The following is a 16,992-nucleotide window of genomic DNA, read 5'->3' on the forward strand; positions in this document are numbered from 1 at the left end:
AATGTAAAGAGATTCTGAAGACGAAAGTAGCACAGTTCTTGTGGTGTTATGTAGTATTTCTGAGTGGAAAAGAATAAAAAAAGGAACCTCAAAGACATGCTAAATATGCGAAGGGGAGGTTTACTTGAGTGGACGAACAGAATATCTTGTGATTGAGGAATACTCCTGTTTGGGGCGTTTAGAGAGGTTTTCTGTATGTAATAACGTGAATCTATTTTTTTAACATGGAAAATTGAATAGCTTTTGCAATGAATGATAAGAATTCCCCAGGATAATTATATAAGAGGGTACCGTTTGTATCCAGATTCTTACAATATAGTTGTGGATATGGTAGCGGTAGTTAATTATATAAATATATTCTTGATTATATTAATTAGTGAACTGATTTCATGATGTTAAAAATATAACATCCCGTGGTTCAGCAATAGATTTATCATGATAAAATGGCCGATTTCTTATGAAGAAAAAGAAGGCTTCTGTTGATTTTTATTTGATTTATGGAAATTAGGTTATAGCACCAATCACTGGGGCACTTTCAGCCATTCAGTGCTGGAGACAGTGAAGGGAGGGAGTTGGAGTGGCTGGTCAGCAAGCTGGAAGAAAGGAATTGCGAAAGGAGGTAAAATAGAAAGGCTAAATAGTGGGCGCAGCTAGGGGCCGAAGGGATGCTGCAGACAAAGTTTAGTAATGCTTACAGTGCACCACCTGAGATGCACTGAAGTCACTCCCGCCCCCTCTACGGGGACAGGTTTAATTTGACTGAAGGAAAGAAGAGTATATTGTATGAGCGTATGTGGTGACATCTTTCAAGAAGTAATGTATATTCTCTATTTCTTTCGTTGGAATGTGAGTGGCTGATGTTGTTAGCCTGAGTATGCCTGCGTAATGCAGTGATTATTCGTGTTGCAGGACTGATGCAGTTGCATATCATTACTGTATTATTGTACAGGTAGTGATACAAATAGTGGAAACTGCCATTTGAGTTTTTGTGAAGATCAGTGGCTCAACCTCTACGATCTTAATTTGAATGACAAATTTGAGGAGCTATTAACATATAAACACCGCATTATCCCTCTTCCACACACACATATATTTGTACACGCATATATATATATATATATATATATATATATATATATATATATATATATAAAATGATAATCCAGACGAGAATGTCGATGTGGAAACGAGGCAAGACGACACGGTAATGAAAGAAATAATACACACACACACACACACACACACACACACATATATATATATATATATATATATATATATATACTATATATATATATATATATATATATATATATATATATATCGTATTTATTTCATTACCATGTCATCTTACCTTTTTCCACGTCGACATTCTCGTCTGGATTATCATTTATATATATATATATATATATATATATATATATATATATATATATATATATATATATATATATATATATATATATATATAATCTTTTTCCACATCGACATTCTCGCCTGGATTTGATCAAGGATTTTGGGTGTATCGATACTTGCTCTGATTAAACGACTCATTCTGACACTTTTATTTTCAAACGTATTTTTTTTTTTTTTGTCCGTAATGCTTCTTTCAACATATTCTACAAAAATATTTTCGAGGGTGCGCACATGTCCTTTAGCGGACCCTTACTGACATTGAATGAAGTGGTATGTAAGATCTACTGTATATCTTCGATTATGTTAAATTCTCTTAATGGTGCGTGGAAATTAATAGCTACCTTAACTTCAGCTAAAGAGAGCGACAGAAAGCATTATGTATCCGAAAGATTAATGGGTAAGCACTTGAAATTGATAAATACATAATTATAGAAATTTGAGTTTTGTCCTTTTGAATTACTATTAAATTCCCAATGAAACCAGCAAGACCTCTCTAACTTCCTTTCTACAAGCACATTCCTTTAAAATAAGCTACTCAATCGTATTTTGCGAGTTCGCAAGGAAGTCCAAGACAACGGGAAACGGTCAGATTAACGAGATACGATGAAGACTGATGACGGCACGTTTTGCTTCTGAAAGGCACATCATTAATTATGGGGTTGACGCTGCTGTTATTGCGACCATTTTTTAACCTAGGGATCTTTAGGGGTTGAGGGGAATAAGGTAGGGGAAGGATTAGGAGACGAAGAAGGGGAAGGAAAGGACACTGGGCTTTCAGGGGTCTTTAGGAAGGACAACGGAAAGGGAATACTAAGTATCCCTTAAGGGGTTAAGGATGAGGAGGAAGGGACAAAGTGAAATCATTGGATCTCTTGATGAGTTGTCTGATGAAGGGAAGGGAAGGGGAGGGGAAGAGGAAAGCTTTTCCTTGAATGAACAAGAAGGGAGGAGTGCGAGGATGATGAGGAAGGAAAGGATCTGAAAGGAGCAGCAGGACTTACTTCTAGCCAGAAGGATTCTCGGTCATCCTTTCGAGATGTGGTATAACCTAGATCAGTAGTTCTTAACCTTTTTCAGTGGCCGTACCCGCTGATATCTCAGAAAATGTTCTCGTACCCCCCCCCCCCTCAATATAAATACAATACAAACATATGATGAATATACAGTAAATCTACAGTACTATTGCACTGGCTATCATGTCTCGTACCCCCAGGTTTAAGGTTGTCGGGTACAGGTACCCCAGGTTAAGAACCACTGACCTAGATGTTAGGGAAACGGATGGGGAATAGAGGTCTTGTTTGATTACAAAATATCCCGAATGAAAGAATTGATTGGGAATTCAAATTCGGAAGAAGAGAATTTTTCAGCCCTTATGCAAGAGGCGTCCAACGTTTTGCTGTTCAAGGCTTGCAAAGGTTTTACTGCATTCTCTCTCTCTCTCTCTCTCTCTCTCTCTCTCTCTCTCTCTCTCTCTCTCTCTCTCTCTCTCTCTCTCATACACAAATACAAGTAGAGAGGAGATTGCTGTAAATGTACCTTCTGTTTTCTCTGAACTCCCAGGAAAACAAGGACGATACAGCATACCCAGCAATGAACGTCAGATGGTAATTCATTTTTGGATTTCACCTACAATTCCTTTTCCCTAATTTGGCATAAACATTACGGGAAGAGCACCGCAACTTATAATCTGATGAATGCCATTTATTTTTTATGCCAATAAAATCTTCTCTTATAGATACGCCTTTATATGCCGTATTGATTCATACGTATCCATTTTTCTTTGTGGAACTCTCAGTTTTTTGTATGCATTCACCATATCCATTCATGCATTTATCGGTTAATTTTTTCTCGCTCTAAAGGGCAATAAATGACATAATGAATACGAATTAAATAAATGAATGAAAACGAAAAGATAAAAATTACCATTGACAAAGTCAAACACAAAGAGCAAATAAAATGGAAACTTGACGTGACAAACTATTGTGTGATTTTTTTTAGGTGATTTTTGAAAGGTTGCCCTGCCGATCTTTTTCCTTCTTGTCGTTTCTCATTAGGACTCTCAAACAAGAGAGAGAGAGAGAGAGAGAGAGAGAGAGAGAGAGAGAGAGAGAGAGAGAGAGAGAGAGAGAGAGAGAGAGCTAAACTTGGAGATAATTGGGATGTCGGAGGAAATTTTCTCTTGAAATTTTTCTTCAGAGGAATTCGTTGTTTCGTGGTGTTTCGACGATTGAACTCTCTCTCTCTCTCTCTGGTGTTCATGACATCGGTTTCATGACTAAGGAGTTTTAGTCTGAATACTTCCAGATTTACGGATGGATAAGAACACACACATACACGGATGTATGATTGAAGAATGATCGTAGTTCATCGTTCATATTTTCCTCTGTGAACGAAACCTTGTACGAGAATGACCTTAGGACCAATTAGTTGTGAATTAACTAGTTATTACACTAGCTAATGTCATATCTCAGCGTAATTGCAAAGATTCCTTGAATATATAACTTTCAGTTAGGCCATGTGTCATAATACGTCTGCCATTTCTTAGTCTTGTATGATAACCTGAGGAAATTACTAACTAACCATGAATGAAATTAATTAAGAATTTCCGAAACACAAGACGATTAAAATTCACCAAATTTTGGTAATCTCGTTAAGGCTGTGTCATCCATTTTACAGATGATTCTGCTGGAAGAATGAGATCATCATGCATCCCGTATGCTTACCCAAGTATTCTATTCTTCTCCTTCATCAAGATGCACGGTATATACTTTTGATGGTATGAGGATTAGTGCATGTACTTTTTGTGTTGGGTTAACCATGCAAAGTGAAAACAACTTAGAAAATTATTATTTCAAGTCGAACATTCTTATGTTCGTATTGCAAGGGAATGTACATCAAAGACTGTGTAGAGAGAACCATGATATAATAAGTCAGAAACTGTTGAGAATTGTTAAATTATATATCATAAACCTTGTTGAGCTCTGTGGAAGTATTGCGAAGTCTAAAACTGTTCTAAAGACCGTAAAATGAACATTTTTCAGCTTTGCATTTTACCTATAAAAGAACCAGGAATATTAAGCAAATAAGATTCTGGAAGTGAGTGAAAGTTCAAAGTTGTCACTCAGAAGTTACGTAAGAGATAACTCAAGCCACATACGGTTGTGCAAGAGGCTTGTCCAAACCTTTGCAATGTGTAATGTTATTTGGTTATTTCTGATTTTGAAGAATTGGGCTAATGGACTTCATGCTGATTGCACAAATTTCTGATTCATCACTTGAATGATATGAAGAAATCATCTTTGTGGATGTTATTGTTAAGGTATAGTAAAATCGATATTTAAAAGTTATTTTTGGCATGTATATGTATATATGTATATACAGAATATAAATAAATACACACATATATGTATGCATTATATATATATATATATATATATATATATATATATATATATATATATATATATATATGCGTGTGTGTGTGTATACAACATACATGCACGCACAAACACACACATATATATTTCTATATATGTATATAGTGTACATACATACAAATACACATGTATATCTGGCAATTTCGAGAACATATTGTTATTACTGTTTTGCAAGTGATCCGATAAATGACGTTCCAGATCATTACTGAAAATTGGGTAATTATTGTAATAATCGTGTGTAGGATTTCTAGACCATTTTATCTAGGTTACCTCTTATTAGTAATGCATCTTTTATGACGATAACAATAATTCCCCGAGCATGTACAGTAAACGGCTAAATTCTTCTAGAAAATGTTAAAGTACATGCAAATATAGCCAAAAATATAAGAAACCAGAGTTTTCTTAGAAATGTGAACAGGGACTTCTACAGTAGATACCCTTACCATCACGAGAGAGAGAGAGAGAGAGAGAGAGAGAGAGAGAGAGAGAGAGAGAGAGAGAGAGAGAGAGAGAGAGAGAGAGAGAGAGAGAGAGAGATTTTTTAGAAGTGTCAACACGGACATCTAGGTACCCATCACCAAAGAGAGAGAGAGAGAGAGAGAGAGAGAGAGAGAGAGAGAGAGAGAGAGAATGTTTCCAATTATCATCGGGAATTGGTAACTGGGCTCATGTTGTGTCCCCGAGGGCTGAAGAAAGCAAAAAAGAGATAGCTGGGTCTAGGATTTAGAGAATTATTCCAAGAGGAATGTAGTTGGGGGGTGGAGGGGTTGGACTCAAACATTCCAGGGAAAAAAATCAGTCTTTTTATGCAATATTTGGGAACGGCAACGTTTCCTAAAGATTTATTTTTTTACGCAGTAAAAACACTTTAATTTATGATTGATAATTGTGTGGATTTATATGTGTGTGGGCGTGCATCTTAAGTATCCATTTATCTTGCTGGTAGAAAATTTTGGCTGCAAGTACTATAAAACTGATATAAAAATTTCCATCTCCTCCCGAGTGTTGTTATCTGTAAATGTTTTTCAAACGTTTATTCGTCGTTGTCTCTTTTTTCGCCCCCTCTGTTGCAGTTTTTCCCAAGAACGCTGCCATCGACTTTTAATCTTTCCTTTTTCCCTGCAGTCTCTTCATCACTCCATTCACTCTTGTTGTTCCATTCATATATTTCTTACCAGACGTAAACTCTTGTAACCCATCCTTTTAAAACATGCTCTAAAAATTCATGTTGCCATCAAATTGTTTTCAACATTGCCCTCTGCGTCCATTCTTTCTAAACTGATTTCATTTGGTACTGCCTCCGTCCGTGGTATAAAGTTAATTCACATTCATATATCGGGGCTTCCAATCTATCATCAGTCATCCAAGGTCTAGATTCTCTAGACCTTGCAGTCATCGACCTGTTTGCCTACGCTTCATTTCAGTACAATAAAGTTAAAACGAATGTTTTCACTTTTCTTTTTCTACACTGTAATAGATATTTCCTTAATTTTTTAGTAATATTTTCAATAAATACTCTTTTTTCCCATGGTCCTTTTTCTGATTTTCTTTTAAATGATTATACTATAAGGATTTACCTTGTCCGTAGAATTTTTTCTCGTAATAAAACCAACTTACTGCTAATTACTACTCTTTAGCTTACAACAATTTTGGAGGGAACTATTTTCATTCTTCGAACAATGAATAGGTTTGGATATAATTTTCAAGCCTGTGTCAGGTTTTGGGATTCTTTTGCAGCTTTAAACGTAAGTTGCTGATATAAAAAAAAACTTTGTTTAATGTTAAATATCCTTTTTACAGAACGGCAGTTACAGAGCCTTGACGGATTCATGTCGGTGCATATTTTCTCCTGAATACTATAGTCAGTGTTGTGATAGTTCCCATTTTCTATGTTACTCTTCCGTAACAGGTAACATTTCTTGTTCATATTTTCTCTAGAGTCTGGACAACTTAGTCAACAAAAGGGCACGGCAAAGTTATGAATTTCTCATACAGTGAAAGAGCGTAGTCACAAGTGATTTTTGTGGCGAATTTTTCTTGTTATGGAAATTGTATTAAGTCTAGGAACATCGTGTTGGTACGTTAAAGGTTAGTTAGTCTGCAGTTGGTCCTGGAAGTAGTTTAAAACGGACAAATGGCCCACGCCGTTTGTTTCTTGATTGAATTGAACTGAGCCGTGCCTCGTGAGAGGCTAGTTTATTGGTCACCCCCTCCCAACCTGTGAGAGGTGTAACATCAGTAAAAGATACGTTATTCTAAGATACATATACAGGACTCCCAAAAGGTTGAGTCACATAGTGGAACAACCCCTGTCATAAGTAGTGGGCTTTAACATTGAAGAAACACACTGTGGGTGACGGGTGGAAAGATGAAGTGGTTAAGGCGCTTGTCACACAAGCGAATGTACGTGAGTTCGATGTGATTCTGTGACCTAGTAGGATATATCACAGCCAGAATCAGAAGCTGAAAATCGGGAGGTTAACTCCTTTGGAGCTAGCATCTCATTACACACACACACATATGTATACATATGCAAATATTTATTTATTTATATAAATATATGCATATAAATAATGTATCTATAAATAAGTAGATGTACGTATATTGATATATATTTATATAAATACACACACACACACACACACACACACACACACACACACACACACACACACACACACACATATATATATATATATATATATATATATATATATATATAATAGAATAGAAGCAACCTTGTTTAGGTAGAGAAATTCCAAATTGCCCACTAATTGAACTAACTTGGCCCAATGGAATCAGCCTTACTAGGTGAGGCATCACCCCAGACGTCCATTACATACAACCCAAAAGAATTGCTTTCCGTGCTTTAGAATGTTCTTGCCCTCTCCTGATAGCGAACTTTTAATGAATAGAAAATGTTGGGCCCGCGCTGTAAAGAATTCAGAGTAGTAGTGCATCTTATTTACTATGTATTGTTCCTGGCAAACGAAAATTGGTGATGAAAACATCATTCCATTACGTTCTGGAAATAGATTTCCCTGGTCATCAGGACTCGAGTTTTTTTTTTCATTTAGGCAAACTATCTCTCTCTCTCTCTCTCTCTCTCTCTCTCTCTCTCTCTCTCTCTCTCTCTCTCTCTCTCATTCCTTTGAATTGAGGGAAATACGGAGGCTTGATTGCCCCTTCAAGTCTGTCTATTTGAATTTGTTCCATATGTAAATTGAATGTGATAATTACTGCTTTTATTTCCTTTCCTCTGCGAGCGGCCATTTTTCAAACTTGATATCTTATTATTTGTAACCCTTTCTTAAGTTATCAGAAGAAAGCAGATTATGGCCATTCTTTCATTTTATCGTCTTGCAGACATTATTTTCTGTACTTTTCATTATTATTATTCTTGTCATCGATTATCAACGATATAGGGTTCATGTCCTGAATAACAATGATAGTGGTAGCAGTATTTAGAAGGAATAATGTTACCTTTCTGTACTGTTAATATCAGATTTTATTTTATATTTTTTGGGTGCTGATGAAAATGAAATATTGCAGGTTTTCTTAGTCAGATGAATGACTCGTAGCTGCCTCTAGGTATATATTATCACATGAACCTGCAACGTTAATGATGCAAAAGACCTTCCTCATCTATCTCTATGTTGTATTCACATTCACCCCTATTGCTCACATTCCTGCAGAGCTCTGGAAGTTACTGTGAAAACTGTCACCAGTATTCTGCATTTTGTCATATTCGTTTAGAATTAACATATTTGGTCTGCCTTATGTTGAACAACGCTTTGGGTCAGGTTAGTCTTATCAGAAGCAATCTTGATTCTGTGGTTCGTTGTTTTAAAACCATTCTTTTTCCTTTCTGGAAGATCTGAGGCTCATTGAAACTTGCCTGTTATTAAAATACTTGGAAGTTAAACCCATGGTAGCTATCTATATTCTGGATTGAAGTAACACAAAAAATACTCTGCGTATGCTTTTCTAACGTCTCTTAATATTCCTGATACGCTAGGAACTTGTTGCTCCCTTGTCTACAGAGACTTTTCAGTCCTTGCTCTTTTAGACTGAACTGAACGCTAAGCATTCGGTTTCATCAGCAGTAGCTTAGGTTCCATTCAGTTCTGCTATGATTGCCAGTATGTATGTTTTGCGTAGGATGCATGTTTCACCCCAACCAGCTCTTCAGTGGCACAGAAATGGCCTTTCCGTGTATTTCCCAAACGAGATCGAATGGAAGTCAGTGAGCCCACCTATTCAATTCTCAGTGCCTGCCAGAAAATGGAAACCATACCTTCTACCGTTTTTGTCGAGTTGTTAAATCACTTTTCCTTGAAGGAGCAGTGTACTATAAACACCTACTAATTTTCTTCGTATATGATCCTAGTTTTGTTTGGGTTTCGTGTTCCTCTTTGACTCAGCATACAATAGTGAATATAAGGGCACCCATCACTCCATACGTTGAAAAGGCTGTGCAGTAGCGAAAGTCTCTCTCTCTCTCTCTCTCTCTCTCTCTCTCTATATATATATATATATATATATATATATATATATATATATATATATATATATATATATTTTTTTCAAGAAGTGTCGTCGTAAACTATCAAACTAGAGTGTGTCCGAAATTGTAAAGAACTACTCAACAACTCAGAACTTTTCTTCTTTAACTGCATATTTTATTTTTTTCTCATATCCTCAGAACTTCAGCCCGTTTCTCTTCTCTCTCTCTCTCTCTCTCTCTCTCTCTCTCTCTCTCTCTCTCTCTCTCTCTCTCTCTCTCTCAAGCAACTGGAGACCAATTACCCGAGAGGGTAAACTTAATGTTTCTGCTTAGCCTGTACAGCAATGAAAGACGGCTGACAAGACTGTTCAGTTGTACACAGAACGGTGATGTCGTTTGATTTCATACAATGGCACGATAATGCTCCGGCTTCAGAATTCCTCTGGATTCTTTCTTACTATTTCTTTGGGGATTTACATGTTTATTTATTTATTTTCTTGAATTTATTTGCTGTTTTCATCTCTGTATTTCTCTTCTTCTATTTGTTCTTTTTATCTTTTTCAGGAATTCTGTTTTGTGTAAAGTGGCTCAGCAAGTTAATGGCATTTTTATTTATTGAATGCAAGTGTGTGTTTTGAATAATAATAATAATAATAATAATAATAATAATAATAATAATAATAATAATAATAATAATAATAATAATAATAATAATAATAAATAATAATATCAGTGTACATATAATAAATGTTCATACTTTTGTAGCAAATTTTTTTATCTCTTTAAATTTCTGCAGCTTTTACTCATGAAGCCATTTCTTGCATTTATGAAGCGCTGAATTAACTTCAAAATCATACAGCGGAAATTCGGATGAGTCGTTGTTTCATTGTTTAATATTTGATTACGAATATCAAAACAATAATGTCTTTGACTGGAAACGAAAGTGAAATGTTTCATTCTTCTCTCAGGAGCCAAGCTTCGAAGTCCCGGACCTCCTGTCCATAAAATTTAAGGCCCAGATGATCTGTCTTGTCGAATACCATAAAGTGAAGGTCCACAAATATGGTAAGGAATTTCATTTTTTCTTACATACACACACATATATATAAAATATATATATATATATGTACAGTATATATATATATATATATATATATATATATATATATATATATATATATATATATATATATATATATATATATATATATATATATATATATATATATATATAATATATATATATATATATATATATATATATATACACACAATATATATGTATATCTATTTTTCTGTAAGTTCCTCATTGGGAGGGTGGGTTCCGTTCTCAGCTAGCACACTGCTGGCCCCGCGTTCGAATCTCCGACCGGCCAATGAAGAATAAGAGGAATTTATTTCTGGTGATAGAAGTCCATTTCTCGCTATAATGTGGTTCGGATTCCACAATAAGCTGTAGGTCCCGTTGCTAGGTGACCAATTGGTTCTTAGCCACGTAAAATAAATCTAATCCTTCGGGCCAGCCCTAGGAGAGCTGTTAATCAGCTCAGTGGTCTGGTTAAACTAAGGTATACTTAACTTTTTTTTATATATCTGTATACATTATATATATACTGCATATCATATATATCTATATATATACATATATATATATATATATATATATATATATATATATATACATACATACATACATGCATACATACATATGCACTTGTGTATTTGTGTTAATTTATTTTCTGCGAGAGTGTGTGGTGCACGTCTGTAAATGTGAGAAAGTTTGTAAGTGTATGTATGTGAATTTGCATTAATTTTCAGTGCCACCGAATTAATTAGAACAGTTAATATTCTGATTTCGTCAGGACTTCTCGTATGCTGTAATTCGTTAAGCGTAATTTCTTTTGGCTCAACAGTCTCATTGGGGCTCCCAGTTACCTCGACTCCTCGAACTATTTTTATTTCAGTAGAGTAAAAGTCAATGATCATTACTGAATTTGTGATGAAGGAATTGGAAATACAAGTTCGAGGGTCTGAGTATATATTCACAGATGGTTTCTGGAGCGTAGAAAATATAATGGAATTGGAAAAAATAACGGGGACAAGAATAGTCACCGGTAATTCGATATCACTCGGCCTTGATAAATGCCTTCATGACCTTTTTGTCCTGAAGAAAATTGGCTCTTCAGTGGTTCGTGAATTCTATCGTGGGCTCTTGATATGATGATGTTCATTTGTCAGAGGTACCCTTAGGTGTGGGGAGGGTATTGCCGTCAGTGAACCTCATAAAGTGCACTGTAGGCATTACTTAGGTTCACTGCAACCTCCCTTTGTCCCCTAACTGAAACTCCTTTCATTCCCTTTACTGTATCTCTGTTCATATTCTCTTTCTTCCATCTTACTTTCCACCCTTTTCTAACAGTTTTTTCTTACTGCAACTGCGAGATTTTCCTTCTGTTTCACATTTAAAACCATTTTACTCTTAATTTCCCTCTCAGCGCTGAATAGCCTTATTTCATTCATCAGAGGTAGATAAATAGTGGGAAATACCCAAAAGTGAGTAAGGGCTGCGAAAAGACTCAAATATTTTAGGCGGTAGTTGTGGTTGACGCGGTGGTGTGGGAAGAGCAGTAGGGGATGATGTTTGTTTTAATTGATTGATTATTTATTATTTATTAAAAATATCACGAATATTAAGGAAAACTGCCATATTCCAGCTGTTTTATAGCACTATCGAGGGTATAATTGAAAACGTAGCTTCTAAATATCCTTCAAGTATTTTTCGTATTAGAAATATAAGTGTTTGCTGCCCCCTTAATGAGAGAGAGAGAGAGAGAGAGAGAGAGAGAGAGAGAGAGAGAGAGAGAGAGAGAGAGAATTGCCAAATGAACGAAATTTTGACGTAAAACACGTGAACATAAAATGATATATGAAATTCGTGATATAACTAAGCCTGTGAACAAAAATGGCAAATCAGATTCCTGCTGTAACGAAATGAACATACGAGTATTACAAATTCTATCGGGTGCATATCATAAAGCTTGCATGAATATGGAGCATGAATTTAGAGCTGGAGCAAAGAGAACGCATACAGAACGCGATTAAAAAGATTGAATATGAGGCATCAGTTTAAACGACGGATAAAGTGTGTCAGTTCAGCGAAGTGACTGTAACCCTCATTCATCACGAATCCTTTGAACGTCCGACTTAAATTGGGGTTAATTCCTAAAGGATGGGGTTTGCTTGCTTAGATCTTTAATAATTAGGAAGTTGTTAGAAAAATGTTATAGAAACGAATGGAGAGTTGCTTGTATTTATAAGAAAATGTTTGGAAATTGTAAGAAAATGTTTATTAAATATTTTGAGAATTATCAGGAAATAATCTGAAAATGATCAGCACATTTTTGGGAAATAATTCGAGAATCAGCAGAATATGAGAGTTATTAGAAACTAGTGGAAATGTTCTAAAAAAATTATTAGATGTCCCTGGATGTTCAAGACGATTTTTTCTCGCACGTTTTATTCTGATTTTTTTTAACATCGGATAGAATGGAACCAGTTGCGTGTTTGGGGGAAAGGGTGATGGACGACATAAGGAGAGAGAGAGAGAGAGAGAGAATGAAGTCTTTTAGGAGAGAAAAGAGTAGGTATTACTCACTTGCCGAGACCTTCAGTTCATTTACGCAGAATCGTAATTTTCTTAAAACAAATATCTGATATTTACTCCTTAAAAATACCGGATCAAATATTTACTCACTCAAAATATTTACGCCTTCGAAATATTTACAGGATCAGAGTTTTTTTTTGTTATTTTTCAACGCTTATAGCTTTGTTCTCCCGCTTGCTTGTTCGCATTTCAATGTCAAGAAAAGAACTGGAAGGACTTTTGGTCTGATTTTTACGTTCGTTTTCCAGCTAGACATTCACTGCATTCTAGATTTGTACTTCAGATATTGGCTTAATTTTGATCATTGTTTAACCCTTGATGAGGAAGACTGATCATGGATTAAGGATCAATCCATCTGTTTTTTTATTGTTTTCCGAACAAAAATCTGGATTCAGAAGTAATAAAGGAAGGAAGCTTCTTTAATGATATATGAAGGAATTTCCACGGAAGGTGGAATTCAGTCTAAGGATCATTTGATTGATTTTTTATTAAAACACTCTCTCTCTGATCTTGAACTGCACTGAAGTTTTGATTTTAGATATTTTAGACCGAGAGAGATATGTTTGTTTCTCATTGCACCTTTTTATTCATAGATAAAAGGCATCGTTCACCTCAGTTTGCAAAATGATAGTAGCGAAATCACACTCCTGTTATCTCATTGTTTGTTATTCCAGTTAGTAGTGTTAATGATTACAATCCATTTGGCGTAAAGATTTATATATAATATTATGCAAAAAGCTCGTAAAAGACTGAAAACACGATGAAGCCTTCCTATCAAGTTTCGCATTAGTGTTATTCAGTCACTCTGCTATGTTAGCATCCTTTAGCCCCGTTACGTCACCTTACTTAGCTGAAGCTCAGGTTAGCTAACGTTAGGGAATGTTTACTAATTAATTTCGAAGGCTTTGATCACCAGCTGGGCGATGGGGATCTGGAATTTGACCTCGTCTGCGTTGACGAGGTTGGAGGGTGCTGATTTGTGAGTGAAGAGGATGAAAAGGAGAGGGCAGTCATCGGTCTTTTATTTTGTCTAAGAAATACATTGAGGCTTGCTTTGACTAGGTTTTGGTTCAGGTTGTTTGTGAAGTTGCTGGTTTATGGACGGGGCTTCAGAAGAATTATATATAACATACACACATATATGTATATATATAATGTTTGTATATACTGTACATTTATGTACACATACACACACACACACACACACACACACACACACACATATATATATATATATATATATATATATATATATATATATATATATATATATATATATATATATATATATATATATATAGCAATGGATACACCAACAGGAAGCACCATCTACATATTATCAGCAAGGACACCAAGGGCAAAACCGGGAACGGCAACTTCACTTTCATGCTTTTAATCTGCGTTTTATTTCGCTATATTTTATCATTCATTTGATTACACTTGTATGGTCATCTTTTAAATATAGTTTTATAATTTTGCAGTAAATTTGTTTAATGTACGGTATCATGAATTGTATTAGTTTGCATTGTAATATTCGGAAGTTGTCCTAATAAATTTGTGAAACAATACTGTTCCGGGTTTTGCCTTGGTGTCCTTACTGGAGAGAGAGAGAGAGAGAGAGAGAGAGAGAGAGAGAGAGAGAGAGAGAGAGAGAGAGAGAGAGAGAGAGAGAGAGAGATGCTGTACTTGGACTAGCCAGAGAGGGGAGATTTTGCAGAGAATACGTGTCATTCTGACATGGAATGAATCCTGAATTTTCAAACTTCAGTCTGTTTGTGACAGACAGTCAAATGACTGACAAAAGCAGTCCAATGTTTTCTGGAGAGAAGGTTCGTCTGGTCTTAACAAAGGGGTTACTATTTTTTTTCTTAGAGTCCAATGGCTGGTTGGATGAAGCATTACCTCTCACTCTGTCGTTTCCAATAGAAATTTGTGTTTTTGGAGCTGACGGTAAATATCAGCAGCCGACATCACTGAAGCTTCTACCTTGCCTTTCATTGGTCAGTGTGTGTGATGAGCAGCATGAGATTTATCCACTTTAAAGGGAATGAGAGAGAGAAAAAAAGTATGTTGTTACATAACTTTCGTGACTGATGAAATCTCTGTTTAGCAGTACTTTCTATAAGATCAGTCTCTCATAATTTATTTTTATGACTTGACGCACTGAAAATAAAGCGGTACTTTTACTTGATTTTTTAAGCATTTTCCACTTTCGACTGACATCTCATTCAAATTTGAAGAGTGGAATATTATAAAGAAATGTGGAAACGGAGTCGGAAATTATTGCCAGTGCTTGGTTTTATAATGCCACGCCCCTTTGCCTAATTTTTGTGATTTGCTTATTATCTGTTGTGATCATTTATTTTTCAAATTTATTGTGCTAGTAAGGGTAAAGAAACAATCAATGAAACGTGCGTTCACACAGTACCATAATTGCGATTGTAATTCTCACCGTGGAAGAGATTGTTAGGAAAGCAAGGATTATTTTTATTTATTTTCGTTTAGATTTTTTTTAGTTCGTTGTTTTCCTCTGTTGTTTGGTTGCTAAATGTACTTGTTAAAGGTATTATTTCGTAAGCTTTTTTTCTTCGTGCAATTCCATTAGATGTGTTTGTTTTCATCCTTACGTTACTCCATTCATATTATCTTTCTTCCATCTTAAACTTTACACCCTCTCCTAACAATTGATTCATAGTGCAGCTGCGGGATTTTCCTCCTGTTACGCCTTTCAAACTTTCTGTCAATTTCCGTTTCAGCGCTGAATGACCTCATAGGGCCAAGCGCTAAGCCTTTGGCCTAAATTCTATTCTGTTCTTGTGGTGAATTTTTAATGCCTGGCAATACTGATATCGCTCTTGCTTTCTCTCACTTTCGTAACCGAGTCCTATCTTTCCGTTATTTTTATTTTGAGAGGAGGGAAGCGTGGTTTTTTAGATGCTATTCTTTTTTTTTTTTTCTCTTCAGCTAAAATCTCGCTCAGCTTTACGCTTATTTTAATTTAACTTTGTTGATTAAGATCTGCTTTTTTGATTAACTATACTTTTCTTCACAATAGGTCTCTTTTGCCTTTTGAAGGTTTTAATTGTATCTCCTTTTTATTGATTTTCCTCTTTATATTATTTTGAGCTTCACTGATTTGCCACTAGGCGAGGGGGTGGTGTTATCAATACCTCACACGAGGCATTGTAGGCATTACTTAAGGATTTATGGCAGCGTCCTTTCGGCCCCTTTCTGTAACCCCTTTTATTCTCATTGGATGGGTGGGTACCGCCCTCATCTAGCACACGGCTGGCCCCGAGTTCGATTCTCCGACCGGCCACTGAAGAATTACAGGAATTTATTTCTGGTGATAGAAATTCATTTCTCGCTATAATGTGGTTCGGATTTCACAATAAGCTGTAGGTCCCGTTGCTAGGTAATCAATTGGTTCTTAGCCACGTAAAATAAATCTAATCCTTCGGGCCAGCCCTAGGAGAGCTGTTAATCAGCTCAGTGGTCTGGTTAAACTAAGGTATACTTACTTCCTTTTACTGCACCTCCGTTCTTATTACCTCTCTTCCATCTTACTTTCCACACTCTCCTAACAGTTGTTTCATAGTGCAACTGCAAGGTTTTCCTTTTGTTACACCTTTAAAACTTTTACTTTCAATTTCCCTTTCAGCGCTGAAATATCTCATAGGTCCCAGCGCATGGCATTTGGCCAAATGTTTATATTCCAATTCCAATTCATTGATTTGGTCGATCTGAGTCGTCGAGGACTTAAAAGATGTGTTCCAAAGGTTCGAGACATCTGGGCATTTTGATTTTTTTTACTCTTTGCGCTTAATCTGGCGTCGCAACGATCGTGATCCAGGCAAGTTCCAGCCTCCAGTTTGAGGTGCAGAAACAACTTCAGTAAGGCTGTGGTATTTGTGTCCATCATGTATGTGGGTTGTAAAGGTGAAGATCAAAATGTCTATATTATTTTC

The 16,992-nt window shown here is 35.8% G+C and overlaps 1 protein-coding gene across 2 annotated transcripts in view; it reads left to right on the forward strand.

Annotated features, from left to right (window-relative positions):
- Positions 1-16,992, forward strand: part of LOC136844471 (immunoglobulin superfamily member 10-like) — an 809,371-nt gene that overhangs the window by 79,896 nt on the left and 712,483 nt on the right. Inside the window, exon 2 of one of the 2 annotated variants that reach the window (XM_067113741.1) lies at positions 10,329-10,425. The exons of the other annotated variant lie outside the window; for it this stretch is intronic. The gene's annotated coding sequence lies outside the window, so the exon portion shown is untranslated. The remainder of the gene's footprint in view (positions 1-10,328; positions 10,426-16,992) is intronic. 2 annotated transcript variants of the gene reach the window in all.

Source organism: Macrobrachium rosenbergii, chromosome 12 (assembly GCF_040412425.1).
Source record: "Macrobrachium rosenbergii isolate ZJJX-2024 chromosome 12, ASM4041242v1, whole genome shotgun sequence".
Taxonomy (NCBI): domain Eukaryota; kingdom Metazoa; phylum Arthropoda; class Malacostraca; order Decapoda; family Palaemonidae; genus Macrobrachium; species Macrobrachium rosenbergii.